At 43.1% G+C, this 18,871-nt stretch overlaps 1 protein-coding gene across 1 annotated transcript in view; it reads right to left on the reverse strand.

The window, feature by feature from the left end:
* ZNF385B (zinc finger protein 385B) overlaps nucleotides 1-18,871 on the reverse strand; it is a 267,317-nt gene that overhangs the window by 247,224 nt on the left and 1,222 nt on the right. The window lies entirely within an intron of this gene.

Genomic DNA, 18,871 nt, shown 5'->3' on the forward strand with positions numbered 1-18,871 from the left:
AAAATAGAAAAGCAACCAGAATGTTAGAGCTTAGAAAACTCAAAAATCCCAAATTAGAAAACACTAGAGGCTGAACCTCTCTACAGGAGATGCTTCCTTCTACTTAATTTTCCTGCAGCATCTCTACTTAATTGTAGTTGAGAATTCATTCTGGGTTTACCATTCATTAAGTCATATATCATTTTTCTGGGAACTGTAAAGCTATAAATCATGGAAGACAGAATGAGGACTAATTAAAGGGGCAGCTAAGCATATAATTTTGTTTTGCATTACTTCAAAACAATAACCAAAAAAAGATTTTTTTAAAAAAAAATCCATATTGTAAGAAGAATGTTCAAGAAAGCTATTTTTAGTGCAAAGTATTTTAATAAACAAAGGGCACAAATAAAAAATTCAGTTTTTCTTGTAAACAAATCAGAATCTAGAACCAGCTTCTTATTACAGAGAAAAATATTCCAATAGCAATTTAACTTATAATAAAATATTTTTTGAGTAAAACAAATGAGTCATAATAGATAAATATAATAAAAATTTCAATATCAAGATTTATCTGCAGTCTACAGTAATTTACAACCACAATTGAGCCCAACATTTCTGTTAAGTGAGACAGTTGTTAAGTGAGTTTTGCCCCATTTTACGCCTTTCTTGCCATAGTTGTTAAGTGAATCACTGCAGCTGATAAATTAGTAACCCGGTTGTTAAGTGAATCTGACTTCCCCACTGATCTTGCTTGTCAAAATATCGCAAAAGGTGATCACATGACCTTGAGAAACAGCAATGGTCATAAACACTGGTACGAACCTGTTGCCAAGCATCTGAATTTTGATCACATGATTATGGGGATCCTACAAAGATTGTAACTGTGAAAAATGGTCATAAGTCACTTTTTTCAGTGCCATTGTAATTTTGAATGGTGACTAAACACACTGTTGTAAGTTGATGACTACCTGTATTGCTATGTTGCCAGTATGGGAACATTTTCAGAGAGCAGAAATAGATTTTGTCAGCCCTTAGTCACTTTCCTCCCATTGTAAATTCAATTTCCAAGTATATTTTCATGCTATGGTGTTTTTGTTTTTGTTTTTGTTTGATTTATATGCCACCCTTCTCCGGAGACTCAGGGCGGCTTGCAATGCGTTAAGCAATAGCCTTCATATTTTTGTATATATTTATACAAAGTCAGCTTATTGCCCCCACAATCTGGGTCCTCATTTTACCTACCTTTGAAAGGATGGAAGGCTGAGTCAACCTTGAGCCTAGTGAGATTTGAACTTGTAGTAATTGCAGGCAGCTGATGTTAATATTGAATGCAAAAGTTTTGTCTTATGTTGCAATCTTACATACTTCAGCTGGAGCACTTTACTTCCTTACAAGCTACAACCAGCAATTCATTCAGAATCAGACAATTTACAATGACCAACTTGCTGTGGCCAATTCACCGCTGCCAACTTGCCATGATCAACTCATTGTGGCCAGCTCTCCACAGCCAACTTGCCGCGAATAGCACGCTGCAAACTTACTGAGGGACAATTCAAAAATTCTATTCCACCATTTCTTTGATATTATGTAACTTTTGTCCCTCAACAAGTTGGCTGTGGCAAATTGTCCCGTTGCGAATTGGCCATGACAAGTTGGCTGCAGCGAGTTCGCTGTGGCGAGTTGTCCTTGATTCCATTGGCTCATGAAGAAAAAAATACCCCTCAATTGAAGCACTACTTGCACTTCTCTCTTCGAGCTTCTAAGCTTTTCATTTTATTTTCTTATGGTTTCTGTGTGAAACCTTTGCACCACACTGATTGGAACAACAATGAAACAATGTAGTTGTGCACTTAAAATGATTCAGTTAGCTAAGGAAAGAATAAGTAATAATAAAAAAAAGCTAGCAGAATTCAAATTTGTAACCTTTTATATACTAGGTACAATTCTTAGCCACTGTGTTATTTTAAAGCTGAAGGAAGGTAAAGGGAAAGTATAGATGGCATTGGAGTTCAAAACACCTGGCAAAAAAATGAATTTTTATTTTAAAGATAATAGCTGTGCCTGCATATAGGTCCATTTTGATTTTGTATATATAAATTTAACTTTAAATTGTGTGCATATATTTATCTAATATGTACATATGTGTATAATCAATGTGTATGTATCTGTGTCCGCAGGAGCCTTCCATGTGTATGGGCAATTGCTTTCCTGGAATGTAACCAGGGGCGGGGGAGGGCGGGACAGTAGAAGGTAAACTCTTCAATGGGATGATATGGTAGTCTGTCATATGGAATGAACATTTCGAAAGTCTCTCAGTCCAGTTATTTTATTTATTAAAACATATTTATACTTAAGAGATTAAAGAATCACCTTAAAAGGTAAGTACAAAGATGCCCTTAGCTGAAAAGCAGGCTATACTTTCAGTAAACCATAAATGTTAAAATCTCAGCATCTAATGATTTGGAACTATGCTCTGTATTTCAAGGAAGCCAAGCCACACAGATCAGTAATGTGATCATCAGCACTACTACTTTGGACAGAGAAAGTGAAGATCAGAACAAGAAGATTTCACAGGGATGGGTGAAATCCGAGTGAGCAAAACAGATTCAGTAAACATGTTCCATCATATGAACTGGCAGTCACAGAAGTCTATTATTATGATCAAGCATCTAATGTGGCAAACAACACTTGTATTAGGTCTTATAAAGAAATCTAAAAGTTGTATTTACATTTACTGTAGCCTTATTACTAAATGAACTCATTTTCTGAGTTTTCACAAAATATTGAATGTAAACCAACCAAAAGGGCTGAGTTTCTACATCACACTAAGGCATAAAAAGCCCTTCACTGAACTAATCTAAATAGTAAACAAACTCAACAATTTATATAAGGACCTGATACATTAAACAAATTGGAGTATCCTGTAAAGGAGATCCATTTATCCAATTACTGACTCTTGTATTACAACTTATGTATTTTATCACTCTATTTCCTCCTATCTATTTTATTCTGGAATTAGACTGCTGTAGTTTATTTTATTGATAAGTTTGCAAGACTAATAAATAAACCACTACTACTACTTATATAAGTGCATTTATTTATTTATTTATTTATTTATTTATTTATTTATTTATTTATTATTTATTTATTTATTTATTTATTTCATGTATTTATATGCCGCCCTTCTCCAGAAGGACTCAGGGCGGCAAACACAAGTTAAAAACATGTACAACAAAATCCCATTTTAATCCAAATTAACTAATAAATAACAAATAATAAAACCCAGAATCAGAGTCAGCCTATTTGCTTGAACAGCCAAGTCTTCAGGTCCCGACGGAAGGAGTGGAGATCAGGAGCCGTCCGGAGTTCAGTAGGCAACTCATTCCAGAGGGTGGGAGCACCCACAGAGAAGGGACATTGGTTTTACCGTGATACGTTCCTTCTCGTAGTGTAAAATGGGAGGTGCCAGTCTGGGTTGTTCTATGCCAGTGATGGCTAACCTTTTTGCCGTCGCGTGCCAAAAGCGTGGGGAGCGTGGGGAGGTCACGCACGCATGCCCACACCCATAATTCAATGCCCCCCACACACATGCACGCACGACCTCCCCGTGCTTCCCCCACTTTTGGCACATGATGGCCGGGTGGGAATGGAAGACCTGTTTTTCACTCTCCCCAGGCTCCAGAGCCTTTCTAGGAGCCTGGGGAGGGCAAAAACAGCCTTCCCCACCCCCTCGGAGGCTCTCCAGAGGCGAGAAACAGCCTCTTTGCCGAATTCTGGTGGGCCTGGAAGACCCGAAAATCAGCTGGCTGGCACACACATGCGCGCCAGAGCTGAGCTAGGGCAATGCTCACATTGCCGACCGATATGGCTCCACATGCCACTTGTGGCACGCATGCCATAGGTTCGCCATCACGGTTCTATGCTCTAGCTCTATGCTCTGAGTTCAAAATTTCTGAAGATCCACCTCCCTGGTGACATCCCTTCAGTTTTGACAACGAAGCCGAAGTGAATGGAAAGCTGTCTGAAAGACAGAAAGAGACACGCTCCACCACAGGAGCCAGCCCCGACAGACAAGGCCAGGGTGGGGCTGGCACCTCCCATTTTACACTACGAGAAGAACGTATCATGGTAAGACCAACGTCCCTTCTCCATAGTGTAGAAATGGGAGGTTCCAAGCTGGGATATACCAAATATCGGCCAGCACTACGGGCGGGAACTGTCATGGGCTGACGACCTAGGAACCTCGTGGACCTTCTGCAACACTCTTCTCCCAAACGCCGCCTCCGCCAATGCATAAGAATCAAGTTTGTAGTGATGTATAAAGGGAGAGGAAGAAGTCCACGTGGCCGCCTTACAGATGTCTTTGACGGAAGCCTGAATAGCCCAGGCCGCCATTGTGGCTGCACTGCGTGTAGAGTGGGCTGTTATCCCCTGAGGCACCGGGAGAGCTTGAAGCTCATACGCAGACGTTATACATGTCCGAAGCAACGCCCCACCGTGGAAGAGGTCACCCTATGGCCAAGAGTTGACGGCTGAAAGGAGACAAAGAGCGCCTCCGTCTTCCGGAAAGAAGCAGTCCGAGATATATAAATACAGAGGGCCCTCCTAACATCCAATGTATGCCAGGTCTGCTCCAAGGCATGCCGAGGCCTTGGACAGAAGTCTGGCAGTATCAACTCCTGCGCTCGGCGAAACAAGGAGTTGACCTTAGGAAGAAAGGTGGGGTTCAGCCGCAGGACCACCCTGTTGGAGTGAAAGATGCACAGGACTTTCCGCACCGATAAGGCCGCCAACTCCGAGATCCGTCAGGCAGACATGACGGCCATAAGGAAAGCAACCTTACACGAGAGGAGACAAAGACTAGCCTCCCTCAATGGTTCAAAAGGTGCCTTGGTCAATGCCTGTAGAACCTTAGTCAGGTCCCAAGTGGGATAACGGTGAAGCTTAGGCGGTCTTAAATTAGTCGCTCCACATAGAAATGTTCTCACCCTCGGATGGTTAGTGAGGGAGCCCCACTCCTTACATGTCAACACGGAGCCCAGCGCAGCCACCTGTCATCTTAGAGTGTTAGGGGAAAGTCCCAATTCCAAGCCCTCTTGTAAAACCTCCAGCACCTCCACCACAGACGCTGAAATAGGGTCCAATTGTCTCGCCATACACCAACCAGCAAACTTGTTCCATGTGGCCTTGTATATGTGCATGGTGGAAGGCCGCCTGGCCACCTGCATCGTCTGGATGACCCTGGCAGGGAAGTTCTCCTGCCTCAAGAGCCCCCGCTCAACCTCCAAACGGCTAACTGTAGTCTCTGTGGGTCGGGGTGCTGTACCGGCCTCTGGCTGAGGGAGACTCTGTCCGGGGGAATCCGCCAGGGCCTGGCGACCGACAGATCAACCAGGTCGGTGAACCACAGCCTCCTGGGCCAGTGAGGGGCCACCAACACAATCTCTGCCCCCTCCAACAACACCTTCCGGATGACAGCTGGGATGAGGGGTAGGGGAGGGAAGGCATATAAGAGGCCCTTGGGCCACGGGGTCCTCAGAGTGTCCACCCCCTCCGCTCCCGGGACAGGAAACCAGGACAGGAAATGGGGAAGTTGGGTATTCGTTGGGGAGGCAAAGAGGTCCATAACCGGGCGACTGAACCAGTCGACTATATCCGCAAACAGGCTGGGATGGAGCCTCCACTCTGATGGATCCACAGTGGCCCGACTCAGCCAGTCGGCTTGGACATTGGCCGCCTTGGCAATGTGGTCCGCTGTCAGGGACAAAAGGTGAATCTGCACATTGACAAAGAGTCTCCACCTCTAGCATCAGAGACCGTGAATGAGTCCCCCCCCCGCCTGTTTATATGGGCTTTTGTAGTTGTGTTGTCTGTGAGGAGGAGCACATGCTGCCCCCTCACCTGTGGTAGAAATGTCTGAAGGGTCAGACGGGCAGCCCACAGTTCTAGCCAATTGATCTGCTGAGAAAGTTCCAGCTGAGACCAGCGTCCCTGGGCTACCTGAGACCCGCAATGGCCCCCCCAGCCAAACAGGCTGGCGTCTGAAGTCACTAACACTCTATGAGGCTCCCTGAAGTAGCAACCCTTGAGGATGGCCTCCGATGTCCACCAAGCTAGGGAGCAAAGTATCCGCGGAGGTGCCCACACCCGGGTCCTGGATGAGCTGGTGCCCACCCTCTGGAATGGGAGCCAGAACCACTGGAGTGGTCTTGCATGATATCGTGCCCACGGGATGATGGCCAGACAGGAGATCATTTTCCCTAACAGTTGGGACAACTGGGCCACAGGCACTTTCCGTTCTAGATGAATCAGCTGTACCAATGCCATTACGCTCTCCTGTCATTCCCGGGACAAGAACACCTGACCCGCCCGGGTATCTATCAGGGCTACTAGATGTACTAGCCTCGTTGAGGGAAGAAGGTAGCGCTTCTCTAAATTTACAGAAAAACCATGATCCCTCAGCGCACCTATCGTAGTAGCTAAGTCCCGTTCCGCTAGCCGTTGAGAAGACGCCTGAATGAGCAGGTCGTCCAGGTAACACTGGAGCCTGATGGGTAGGGACCTGAGGTATGCAGCCAGGACAGAGAGAATCTTGGTAAACGTTCGTGGAGCCGAAGCCAACCCGAACAGCAGGGCGAGATACTGGTAGTGTCGTCCAGCGTAACAAAACCTCAGGTACTGGCGATGTTCCTGCCGAATTGGGACATGGAGGTATGCCTCCGTTAAATCTATGGAAGCCAAAAAATCGCCCTCCCTGATCCCGTCTAAGATGGAATGCAGGGAGTGCATCTTGAACCTCCTGTACAGAATGAAAGTGTTGAGTCCCTTTAAATTTAGAATTGCCCTCCACCCCCCCCCCCCCCGAGGCCTTTGGGATAATAAACAGATTTGAATAGGACCCATGCCCCCATTGCCCCAGCGGGACCGGCTGAATGGCCCGAATATCCAACAAATGCTAGATTGCCGTGTCCATGAGTCCCTGTTTGACCGGGTCTCTGGAAATCAGGCAACGGAGGAAATGCCTCGGAGGGGGGGAGCGAAATTCGAGGGAGAGCCCTGATCTTACAGTCTCCCTCACCCAATGATCTGTAGTTAGGTCGTCCCAACGGTCTGCAAACAGAGCGAGCCTGCCCCCAATAGGTGCCTGAGGCAAGCCATCACTTAGAGCGGCGAGCCCCAAGGGCACCATTGCCCCTAAAGGGTCTTCCAGTGGACTGCTATCTACCTCTGCCAAAGGGGGGGTCTATCAGCCTGATAACTAGGTCTGGAATATTGGAAGGACCTATGTTGATGAGGGAAGCCTGCCCCAGCTCCCCCCTGGCGGAAGGAGGGCCGTCTGAAATAAGGGGACGGATGAAAATCGGCCCGTCTACCCTGGGAAGGGAGGACCTTCCTCTTGTCCCTTGTCTCAACAAGTAGACGGTCCAAGGCTTGGCCGAATAAATGACCCCCTTCAAATGGAGCAGATGCCAGCTTCCACTTGTTTTTACCATCCATGCGCCAATGGCGCAGTCAAAGCATGCGCCTAGCGTTAACAGAGGAAGCCATGGCCTGGGCAGAAAACCTGGCGGCCGCAGAGTTGCGTCCACTGTGTACTCCGCCGCCACCAGGATCTTGGATAAGTCCTGATGGGCTCGAACATCGTCAGGTGCTAGATGAGCCTGGACTGGCGCAGCCATCGAACCGACGCCCTGGTGATGAAGGAAGCCGCTGAACACGCTCTCACCGCCCAAGAATCAGCCAGATGCGCTCGTCGCAGCACTGTCTCCTTTCTATCCTCCGCCTTCAAGGCGTCCTCCGCATCAGGTGGTAAAATGGAAGAGGACGTGAGCGCCGCCACTGGAGCATCCACCTTAGGAACCTCCAACAAATCAAGCATGGCTGTATCTACGGTGAACAGTTGATTGTCCAAACCCGTGGGCCTGTAAGCTCCTGCAGGGGAAGCCCACTGTCTATGGATCATATCCAAAAACATCTGCCTCCACTGTCTGTTCTGTGAACAAGTAATCATCCTGCTCCCCACAACCCAAGTCAGAACTAGGGACTGACTGAGGTGGCCCTAAACGGGCAGTAGCCCTGGCCTTGGCCAATAATAGCTTTAGAAGAGCCGGATTAAACAACCCTTTGAAGTGCGGCCTCGGGTTAGTATCCTGCTCCAAATCTGAGAATTCCCCCTCCCCCTGATAGTCATCTGCATAATAACTCAGTTCTGAGGGAGTAGGTGAATCAGGGTCCTGGTACTCAACCAGTGCTGACAAAGGCCTCTGAGGCTCCACCTCCAGTCGAAAGGCATACATTTGGGCGTAAGTGTGGGACTGCTGACGCATGCCCTCTGCAATGCCCCTCCTAATTGCCTGATCAATCCAGCTCTTCATAAGGTGTGGAACATCCTGTTCCCCCATCTCCCCCTAGCGGAGCCCTGCAGCTGTGGGGGTGAAAGTGGCTTCAGGGCCTGAACAAGATGCTTCAGAAGCCTTGGAGTGGGCTAAGCATCCTCCCTAGTCTCAGGGGACCATGTCTGTGATGACCCTGGCGCAGGAGGAGCTGCTAGAGTCTGCTGAACCGCAACCTCTGGGTTTGGAGCAGAGCACTGATAGTCATCCAAAACAACAGGAGGTGAGACCAGAGGCAAACCTCCAGCCGAGGCCTTGGCAAATTCTCTGTCCAGAGCCTTCTGTCTGACCTGGGCTGTCTTTTCTTCTGCTTTAGTGAAGCCTGACCTAGCCCTGGCTCTGGCCTTGAGTTTAGCAGCTGCAGCGATGCTGGCAGTCCTAGGTCTGGCTGATGCTCTGCCCCTGTCAGGCTGGGGTGACCACGAGCCCTCAGCAGAAATGGGGGCCTGTCTGCTGGAATCTTCCATATCTGTAGACCAAAGGGTAGTAAAGGCCAGAAATGTCCCAATTCCAGCGCACTCTACCCCCAGCCAGTAACACAAGGGACTTGGAAAGTAAAGCTAGAGTCCAAAGGCCCCCAAAATAGTAGAAAGGAAAAATTATACTGGCCTGATTCACATTGACAAAATGGCCGCTGTGTAACACAAAATGGCCGCCGCAACCATTGCAGTTTAAAAACTGGCAGGCTCAGGCCCAGAGGTCCAGCCCGGTCAGGCTGCCAAGCAAGCCCACAGGCAGTTCAAATGTTGGTCCAATAGTCCAGGGCTACCATCCGCCTCCGCGGAGAGCCCCACCAGCACCGTGCCAAATTAATGCCAGGGGTGCACAGCCGTCTGGACTGATTGCCGCCAAATTGCGTGGGAACAAGGCCACCGTGACTTACTGGCTCGACGAGGGACTTTCGTGAGGCAAAAACAAAAAAAGGCAAAGCGTCCTGGCGGCAGGCACTGACCACTTGGGCACTCTCCAACCTGCCCTGACAACCACAATAGCGAAACGGCCAGCGCCCAGACTGCAAGAATCTGGTCCAAAGCAGCAGCAACAAGCAGGAAAAACAAAACGTCAGAAAAGCCATTCCGCTGCACAGCTGATGAGCGCGGATCAAAGGGAGAGCTGCGCCGCAGTTCCGAAGGCCTGGCATGGCTGCGTGGCTAATTAGCCATCCAGGAGGAAAATCGGCTCAACCAGGGCGAAAGCCAGCTGGCCAGCCCCCCCAACAGGCAAATCCTTGTTGGGAGCTGGGAGGGTGGGGGGTTGCTCAAGCAGAGTCACCCCTCTACTCAAATCCACTGCAGGACAGCCCCCCCTTCAGCGCTGCTGAAGCTAGCCTACAGAAACACACACAGACAAAAAAAAATAGAGAAACTAATACAAGGAAAAGTAATAAAATTAAAATAAGAAAATAAGAAAAATATTCAGGGAATTATTCTAGCTCAACTCGAAGCTCTGGAGCTGAAAAAGTTGCATCCATGAGCATAGGCTGAGTTGAAAAAAACTAAAGGGACGTCACCAGGGAGGCGGATCTTCAGAAGTTTTCAACTCAGAGCATAGAGCTAGAACATAGAACAACCCAGCCTGGCACCTCCCATTTCTACACTATGGAGAACGCCCTACCCCTGGGTGTCCCCAGACGACATTGGCTCGCCGTCGGAACCCTGAGGAGAGCAGCCCTATGTGAGAGAACAGGACGGTGGGAGGCAGGCAGGAGAAGGTCCTGCAAATATCCCGGACCTAAGTCATGTAGTGCCTTATAGGTGAGAACCAGCACCTTGAAGTGGACCCGGAGAACCACTTGTAACCAGTGCAGCTCACGCAGGAGAGGTGTTATATGGGAGTAACGAGGGGCTCCTGTAACAACCCATGCGGCTGCATTCTGGATCAGCTGGAGTCTCCGGGTGCATCTCAGGGGCAAGCCCATGTAGAGGGAATTGCAGTAATCCAAGCGGGAAGTAACCAGGGCATGAGTGACAGTGCAAAGGTCATCTCAGTCCAGGAAAGGGCGCAATTGGCACACCAGGCGAACCTGTGTGAAGGCCCCCCTGGTCACGGCCGTCAGGTGGTCTTCTAGGGACAGCCGAGCATCCAGGAGGACACCCAAGTTGCGAGCCCTATCAACGGGGGCAAGTTTTTCCCCACCCATCAAAAGTGATGGGGTCTCTGAAACCCGAGATGCCGGCATCCACAGCCACTCAGTCTTGGAGGGGTTGAGTCTGAGTCTGTTTCTACCCATCCAGGCCCGCACCGACTCCAGGCAACGGGACATCACGGAAAGGGCATCTCTGGGGTGGTCTGGGGTGGAGATGTATAACTGGGTATCATCAGCATATTGATGATATCTCACCCCGAAGCCATGAATGATCTCACCCAGCGACTTCATATAGATGTTAAAGAGCAGGCCCAAAATGGCCCATTTCCCAACTTCCGGTTGGACAAGAAGTAATGTTTTTTGCTGTCCCCAGCCTCCAGAGACTCCTAGAGAGGCTCTGGAGGCTGGGGATAGCAAAAGACGTCACTTCCTGTCCAACCAGAAGTCGGGAAACGGGCTGTTTCGGGCCTCCGGAGGACCTCCAAGGGGGTGAGGAAGGCTGTTTTCGCCTTCCCCAGATGCATAGAGATGATCAGGCGCCAGGTGAGAAAGAAAAACAGGCCTATTGGGCCATTGCATGCCAGGAGCTGGGGGGGAGGGGTCATGCACACATGTGCGGAGTGGGGTGCATAGAATTATGGGTGTGGCCACGCGCACGTGCGAACCGCCCCCACCCACCCCTTCCTGGCATGCGATGGCAAAAAGGTCAGCCATCACTGCTGTAGAATCTCTCAGGATATATCTATTAGGTTAAAAAGTTATAGTTTTAGTCTGTCAAGATTCTGTCTATTAGATGTAAGCAAATAAAGAACTAGATCTAATAAGATCATTGTGTCATCTTTGGGCTTAGGCATGACAAGGAGATGGCAATGGTTGTAACCTCATCACCAATTATAAGTACTCTTCATTCAGCACCATCGTAACTTTGAACAGTTGCTGAATAAGTGAATGTTAAACAAGGACTATCTGTACTTGGCACCTTTAAAAAAGCATAGCAGGAAACAAGCACACTGCAAAAATTCAACAACAAAATGGCGACTGTTCAAAATAAATAGATATGTTAAGTCTTTGATAGGCATAATGTCCTTTATTCTAAATATACTTTTGAAATTAACAGTGACCTGAAAAGTTTAATTCCATTTACTCTGCTGACATCACAGTATTACTTTAGGATCCCAGCATTTCTCAGGAATAGAGTTGCATATTCTAAAAATTATAGTTTGGACTCCAATTAAAGGAAACTTGCCCATCTTGCTCTGTATGGATATTTAACAAATGTTAGGTGGAATCCAATTAAATCTTAGCTGATGGAACTGTTTCATGAGCTGAGTGATAAGGTCAAAGTTCTTTCTTCTGTAGGCCCTCAAAATCTACTCCACAGAATTGACTGTTAATTTCTACACTGGGGGAAGGGGGAAATATGGGAGGCCATAAACACAAAGAAAAGTCTCATCATTATCAGCAGACTTTATCCTATATATGACTCTATATAGTATCCTGTTCTGAAATTTTCTGAAACACTAAACAATAGAAGTGTAATGCAGCAGCAGAGATTAGGGATAGCAAACTGAATGCTCAACTGGCTGTGCTATTGTCCAGAAACTACTACAGTTTGGCTGTGTCAACAAAACATATTAAACACCTTTGATGAGCAGTAATCTAAAGTGCCTAAAGCATTAACAAAATACTTGACACTATGAGAAGTTATTCTGACAGTATAACAATACTATTATAAAAAGAACAACAATTGTAATTGCTAGAATTGCCATACTCAGATTGGTTTACAAGGATGAGGTATCTACAAATGTGAGCAGATTAGTTTCTCTAATGCATTGTAGCAAGTAAATTAAATGTTAAGAAGTATGCACTATAGAAGTTCTTTCAAATGCATCCTTTTTGAGATGACACAACTACAAGGCAAAAATTCTTATTAAATCCCATAGGAAAACAATAAAAATGTGAAGTTTCGTAGATTGAATCTATTAGTTTAGGATTTTAAGATTCATAAGTAGAGAAACTTCTTTGAAAAACCAGTAAATTTACCTATATTATATAACAATTTGGAAAAAATGCTGGAGTGTTATAATAAATTCAATTTTTTTTCTTTTGCATAGTTAATGTTAAGTTATTTTGCCCTCATATCTTCATTCCTATCTTTTTACTTTAACAACAGGGTAATCAAAAGTGATATATTTTTCTATTTTTTTAAAGAAAACTTTCCTTCGGAATTGCCAAAGAGATGCATCTAGAGTAGGGGTGTCAAACTCGTGGTCTGCCCATTTAGCAAAGGGGGGAAAAGTCCCAATATATCACATAGCGCCGCCGTGACAATGCAAGTTTGACACCCCTGATCTAGAGAATCAGGTTTGAAGGTAATTTTATTATGCTCAGGCAAACAAAATTAAGTATATCAATGCAGCTTCTTCCAATTTTGGTTTAACTCCAAATAGAGGGAGAATGATGCAGCAAAAGCACTTTCTAAATTCACTGGGAGAAATTTCAGCATGGGTATAATTCCCTATGGATTGTCTTTAAAATAATTCAAGGATATATACAGTTACATTTTAAAAATTAGTCATAAGCACAGCGAAGTCAGGAAAAAAATGACAAAACTGGTTGCAGATAAATTTACTTTTTGCCTTTTGCCTATTAAAAACATTACATTCTGACATGGTCATTGTCCCTAAAGTAGAATGAATGATTCTATATTATAATGAAATACCTCCTTCTATGTCATAAGTAAAACATCTATTCTATGCCCACCTTGCTAAAAACAAGTAAACAAAAGTTATGAAATCAAACTGGACACATAATTTCTCTTCTTGAAAAGGCATTGCTGATATTGGTGGAGATATTTGGTAATTATATAACTGCTATCACTGGATAATACATTTAATTTAATTTCAACTAAATAGAACTAGGCCAGGAAAGTTATCTCATGTCTAGTAAACCTTCACATCTGGCCATGGGGCTTCAAGTGAGTCCTTTCTTTCCTCTTCCTCCAAATAAGCAGCAAATCATGGGGCTTTGTTCTGCCTTCATCCTTCCCACAACAGAAAACAAGTAATAGTGAAATCAATATAATGCCATGACTTCAGGGCAATCAGTGAAGAGAAGGTAGAAATAGTAGGATTATAGCACTCAGGCATTTAGAACATCCCAAGGAAGGAGATGGGGAACTCAAATGCCTAATGTTCCACAGATACATTCATTTCCCACTTTCTACACAAATAGAAGAGAATAAATGAATTTCTGAGTTTGTGATGGTGACAAACCATGGCAAACCATTATTTTCCAAGCTTCCAAACACTGATACACATTCTGCATTTGATCGCTTTATTAAGGCAACCACTCAAGAGCTGGAAGATAGAATAGAACAAGCCAAGTATCTCTTCCATTCTGACCACGCAAACTGTCCCTTCAAATATAAGCACTAACACATTGCCCTGCAATGGCACACCCATGTCCAAATATAACACCACTGGTAAATCCTCCATTATGCAGTTTATCTCACCTTATTCACAATGTTATTCCTAGAAGATTGGAGACATCCTATGGAATGCCCATGCAATGCCAAAACTGCAGTGGGACAATATACTGCCAGCACTCAGTAATATTCTCTCTCTCTCTCTCTCTTTTTTTTTTTTTTTTGGTACTCGAAGAGTGGCCTTGCCAATTAAGAATTAAAGTCTGGCATTATATGCATAAAAAGATACACATCTCAGAGCAGCAAAAATTGAAAGTATGTGCAAGTGGTTTTTTATTGATTAATTTATTGATTACATTTATTTATTTTTATAAATAATTCAAGTTGGCTAACACATCTAATTACTCCTTCCTCTTCCTATTTGTCTCATAACAACCCTGTGAGGTAGGCAGAGAGTGTGACTGGCCTCCATGGTTAAGGTAGGATTAGAACTCATGGTCTTCCTGGTTTCTAGCTTGGTGCCTTAACCACTAGACTAAACAAAATCAGTCCTCGATTGCCTGACCATATATATAATTTACAAGTCTTCTCCAAGTCTTTGTTACTGGAAGAAAGACTAATGAGTACTTTTTGAAATTGAATTATCTGAATATAGTGAAATGGTCTCCAGAATTTCTTGGATATTGCCCTATCTAAGCTTAATTTCATGCTACTGATTTTGCCATCTGAAATTACTGTGACATTACATGAAAAATCAGTTTATAAATTTTTGTCATTAATTTACTGAATTTATTACCTTCATATTCCTGGCAAAGCCATGTTTAATGTTTGGAATCCAAGGATGTCCATCTGCCAACTGTTGAGTGAACAAATTTCCTGTGAAGCCTTCTAGGTGTGCCAAAAATGTATACAGAATATTTGGATGAGTTTATAGAGCAAATCTGGGAGTGTGATGCAGAAGGTATAATAGGAAGAAGTGCCATTGTGATTTGAGATTGAATGATAATTTTGGAATCCAAAAACAGAAATGGATGAAAAAAGTATGCTTTCCAAAAAATGACTGATTTTTACATTTTACATCTTATGTTTGTTACTTTCTAAAGATGAAGTATGTTGACTATAATTAACATTAGTTCGCAGTCACACTGTGACATTTATTTCCAAACTTTTTCTCTAATTTATGTACAGCCTCCATAAGATCCCTCTCTTTTCTAACTAAAAATAGAAAATAGCTAGACAGATGTTCTTTTACATAATTTATATTATACTATCATGATTTTATAACTTAGAATTACTGTATTTGTCACTAGTGAAACCATCCTTACTTTAATAAACAGATTCGTTTTGAACAACATACAGTTTCACAAACATCACTTTAAAATGTGTGTTGGAGAAATTAGCTAATGCTAGCAAAGGTTCAGTAAAAAATGATTTCTAACATATTCCCATTAGGATACTAAGATCAGCCCAATGTTATTTACTCAGAAGAAAAGAAAGGTATCACAGTTCCAGCATTATTTTCATTTCTCTCATACTTTTAGAATTCATTTAAAACAATTGGTGGGTTTTCTTTCCAGACTATTTTAATGAAATATTACTAAAAAAGGTAACTAACAATTACCTTTTTACTAACAACTAATTTGCAAATCTACCTGAAGAATTATAAGAGATCCAGTCAATTTGACACACACTTCTATTTTGTAAATGAAGTAGCAGAAGAAGAATCAATAAACTTTTTCAACTTAATTTACTCAAGTCTTTATTTTGGTAAGCTATCTCACTAACATTTGCCTGACCTTCTTATATGAAATAGATGATGTCATCCTTACACAGATCATTATTTAGCCTTTTCCCCATTTAAATTTATAGTTCCATCACATTGCTATTTAAATTCTCTGTGTCTTCTTGCAAACCCATATCTTTAATTATCAATTATGCATCTTTGAAACAGAAATAAAATTAGTCATAATAATGGACTCAGCATTCATACAGCATTTGAATAAATATACTACCTAAAGAATGGGAAATACCCAACATGCTAATGAACATTTCTTACATATTTGTAACTTTAAAATAATTGTATTAACTAAAAGAAAGAAGAGCATTTATAGTTTTGTTTGAGTAATTAACTAAAGTGGTGTCCGGAAGTTCATGTGCTATAATTGCTTACTAGCCAGATGTTTTCTAGGCAGGGATCCAGGGAGACAGCATGCTGTAATACCTTTTATCCTATGATTTGTGCTTCTCACCCACAGCATTCAACCTGAGAATTCTACACTGTTTCTAGCACTACTGACTCTGCAATTCTATGGTTAATGTTTAGTTTACGCATACAAAATGTATAAATTAATATTACATTTAGTAAGCCACGCCACGATAGATAGATAGATAGATAGATAGATAGATAGATTCATTCCAGTAAACTCATCTAAAAAATACCTGCATAAAATTGATAGTTTATTTCACCTCTTCTTCCCCTATTCATAAATCAGATAGATCAAAGTGAATTCAAAATAAAACATGTATCAGTTACATCAATATAAATTATTTCTAAATTTATCCTGAATTTTTTGTCAACAAATGGGTTGCTACCCACATTCACGCTATTCAATTTATAATAAGGTTACAAATCCTCCATTACCTTCAGGCTTTCCTTAACAGCACAGTTCCAAGCGGGTAAATAGCTTTACATTGGGGCTATTTATGAATTAGTGGATTTTAGAACACTTTTTAAAAACATTATCACAGAATAATCTCACAAAAGTTAATTGCTGCTTCATTTCTTTATAAAAAATTTACAGTCATGTTCACATAGACATACTGTATCTGGATGATAGTCCTCAACAAGCACTCACATTTTCATGTTTCTTTTTTTTTTTTTTTATTTGATTTATATGCTGCCCTTCTCCGGAGACTCAGGGCGGCTTACAATGTGCTCAGCAATAGCCTTCATCCTTTTGTATATTTATACAAAGTCAGCTTATTGCCCCCACAACTGGGTCCTCAATTTAACTACCTTAGAAAGGATGGAAGGCTGAGTCAACCTTGAGCCTTGGCGAGATTCGAACCTGCAGTAATTGCAGGCAGCTGGTCTTAATAACCAGCTTAATAACAGGGTGCCTTAAACACTGTACTACCAAGGCTCTTAATTAAACGTTTGAGGGACATATTTCCAAAACTTTCATATTTCTCTGGTTTCCTGTTAGCCTTAACATACTCATTTTGAATAGTGCACATAGTTCTAAGAATCATATTTTTATTTGCTATTGTGCCTTACACATTCGAAAGCTTAGAACATCAAAATACCTGGACTAACTTTCAGGAAAGTTCCTTAAGGATTGGGTGTTAAAAGAATAGAAAATATTTCTGCAATTGAAAATATCTCATATTTGCAATATATTATTTTTACCAGTTCAAACTTGATACTGCTCTCATCTAAATTTGAAACAGATGCTTTCAGCTCAGAATGAGAATGGCTCAAGTTTAGGAGTCATATTGAACTTGAAAAAAAAAGTTTAAACTCAAATCCTTAACAATTCAAAATGTTTTACATAAACTTGTTGTATGCCCTGTGATTTGAAGATCTGGTCTAGGTAAAACCTTTAGACTACAATGCATATACATATGAACTCCTCTGTTGTGTAATCAAATCAAGGATGATTTCTTCAAGCAGGCTGAAGAAATTCCCCTTTTCAAGAAGTGCCAAAGCTTTTTATAAAGCAACAGAGATACATAAGGCCAACAGAACAATTAAATCCGTATCTCTTTCAACATGAAGACCAAAAGCCTATAGAACTTTTCCAAGTAAGGAGTTTTAAATCTAAGGGTCCATCTGCACTTAACTATGGCATAAATATGCCCCAGCAACCTCTTTCTACTGACATATCCTCAAGTTATTACAGCACTTCCAACTCATCCTAAACCAACAACTACAGTCATCCTTAGCTATAAATGGTTCAAGCTTAGGAGCCATGTTAAACAGAATTTTCCCTTTTAAGCAAGCAAAAAACCGCAACATTTTGTCATGGGTGAACCTGGCCAGCTTTGCAGACTATGTGATTGATGTGGAAAATCATCCTACTAACCACTTTAAGCTGGGACAGGTGTGCCTTTCCTCTCCTATCCTTTTTGGGCAGTAGTAGAATTTGGGCCTTTCAAACTGGGCTCTGTTTTTTATACTTATCAGGTCTCTTAATCCACAGCTCAAAAATCTGAACACGGCACTGACCAGAGGTGGCAGAGGCAGGTTGGCTGTTTTGTGAAGTACAAAAGAGAGAGCCAGTGTGAGTTCCATCTGCTGCTTTACAGCACATCTCTGTGTCTATCAGCTGTCATTTGGGATTCTTTCTGAACCTGGGTTTAGTACTCCTCTGGAATAGTGCTACACCCATATTCAACACAAACCCATCAGTAATAGGGCTCATTTCAGAAACATTTACCACTATTCCAGAAGAGAACACTATTCAAAATAGTACTGTTATTCTAGAATAGCCCCATTCCAGAAGAACGCAGCCAAATAAAACTCTTAAACCCAGAGCAAAGTTCTTACAGATTTCTAAACCAAGCAGGTGTTATTGGTTTTTTTTAAAAAAATTGTAAATCACCCAAAGGCATGCAAGTGTGATGGGTGCTTTGGAAATTGATTAAATAAAAAGTAAATAAATAAACCAGTCTAGCCATCTGTCAAAATCCAGATGCACTCCAGTTCCATCTCAGATTAAGGAAAGTGACTGGCGGTACTTTCCCACAGATGAGTGACAATTGGTATCAGGGAAGGGAAAGGAAAAGAAGAGGGAAGGAAGCCAGCAACCCATGCCCTGTGCCCTGCAAATAAGGGCAGCACCACTCACACTGGCATTATGGCTGTTGTGACAAGAAGCGGATCATCGGTTAGGGGAGCCAACCTAGGCTAGTATAGTTCTCCCAGCTCAAGCCCTGGTGGATTGCTGTTTAACTCAGCGGATCGAACAGTGGATCACTGTTTAA

The sequence above is a fragment of the Pantherophis guttatus genome, chromosome 1 (genome assembly GCF_059756535.1).
Source record: "Pantherophis guttatus breed Tessera chromosome 1, ASM5975653v1, whole genome shotgun sequence".
Lineage (NCBI taxonomy): Eukaryota > Metazoa > Chordata > Lepidosauria > Squamata > Colubridae > Pantherophis > Pantherophis guttatus.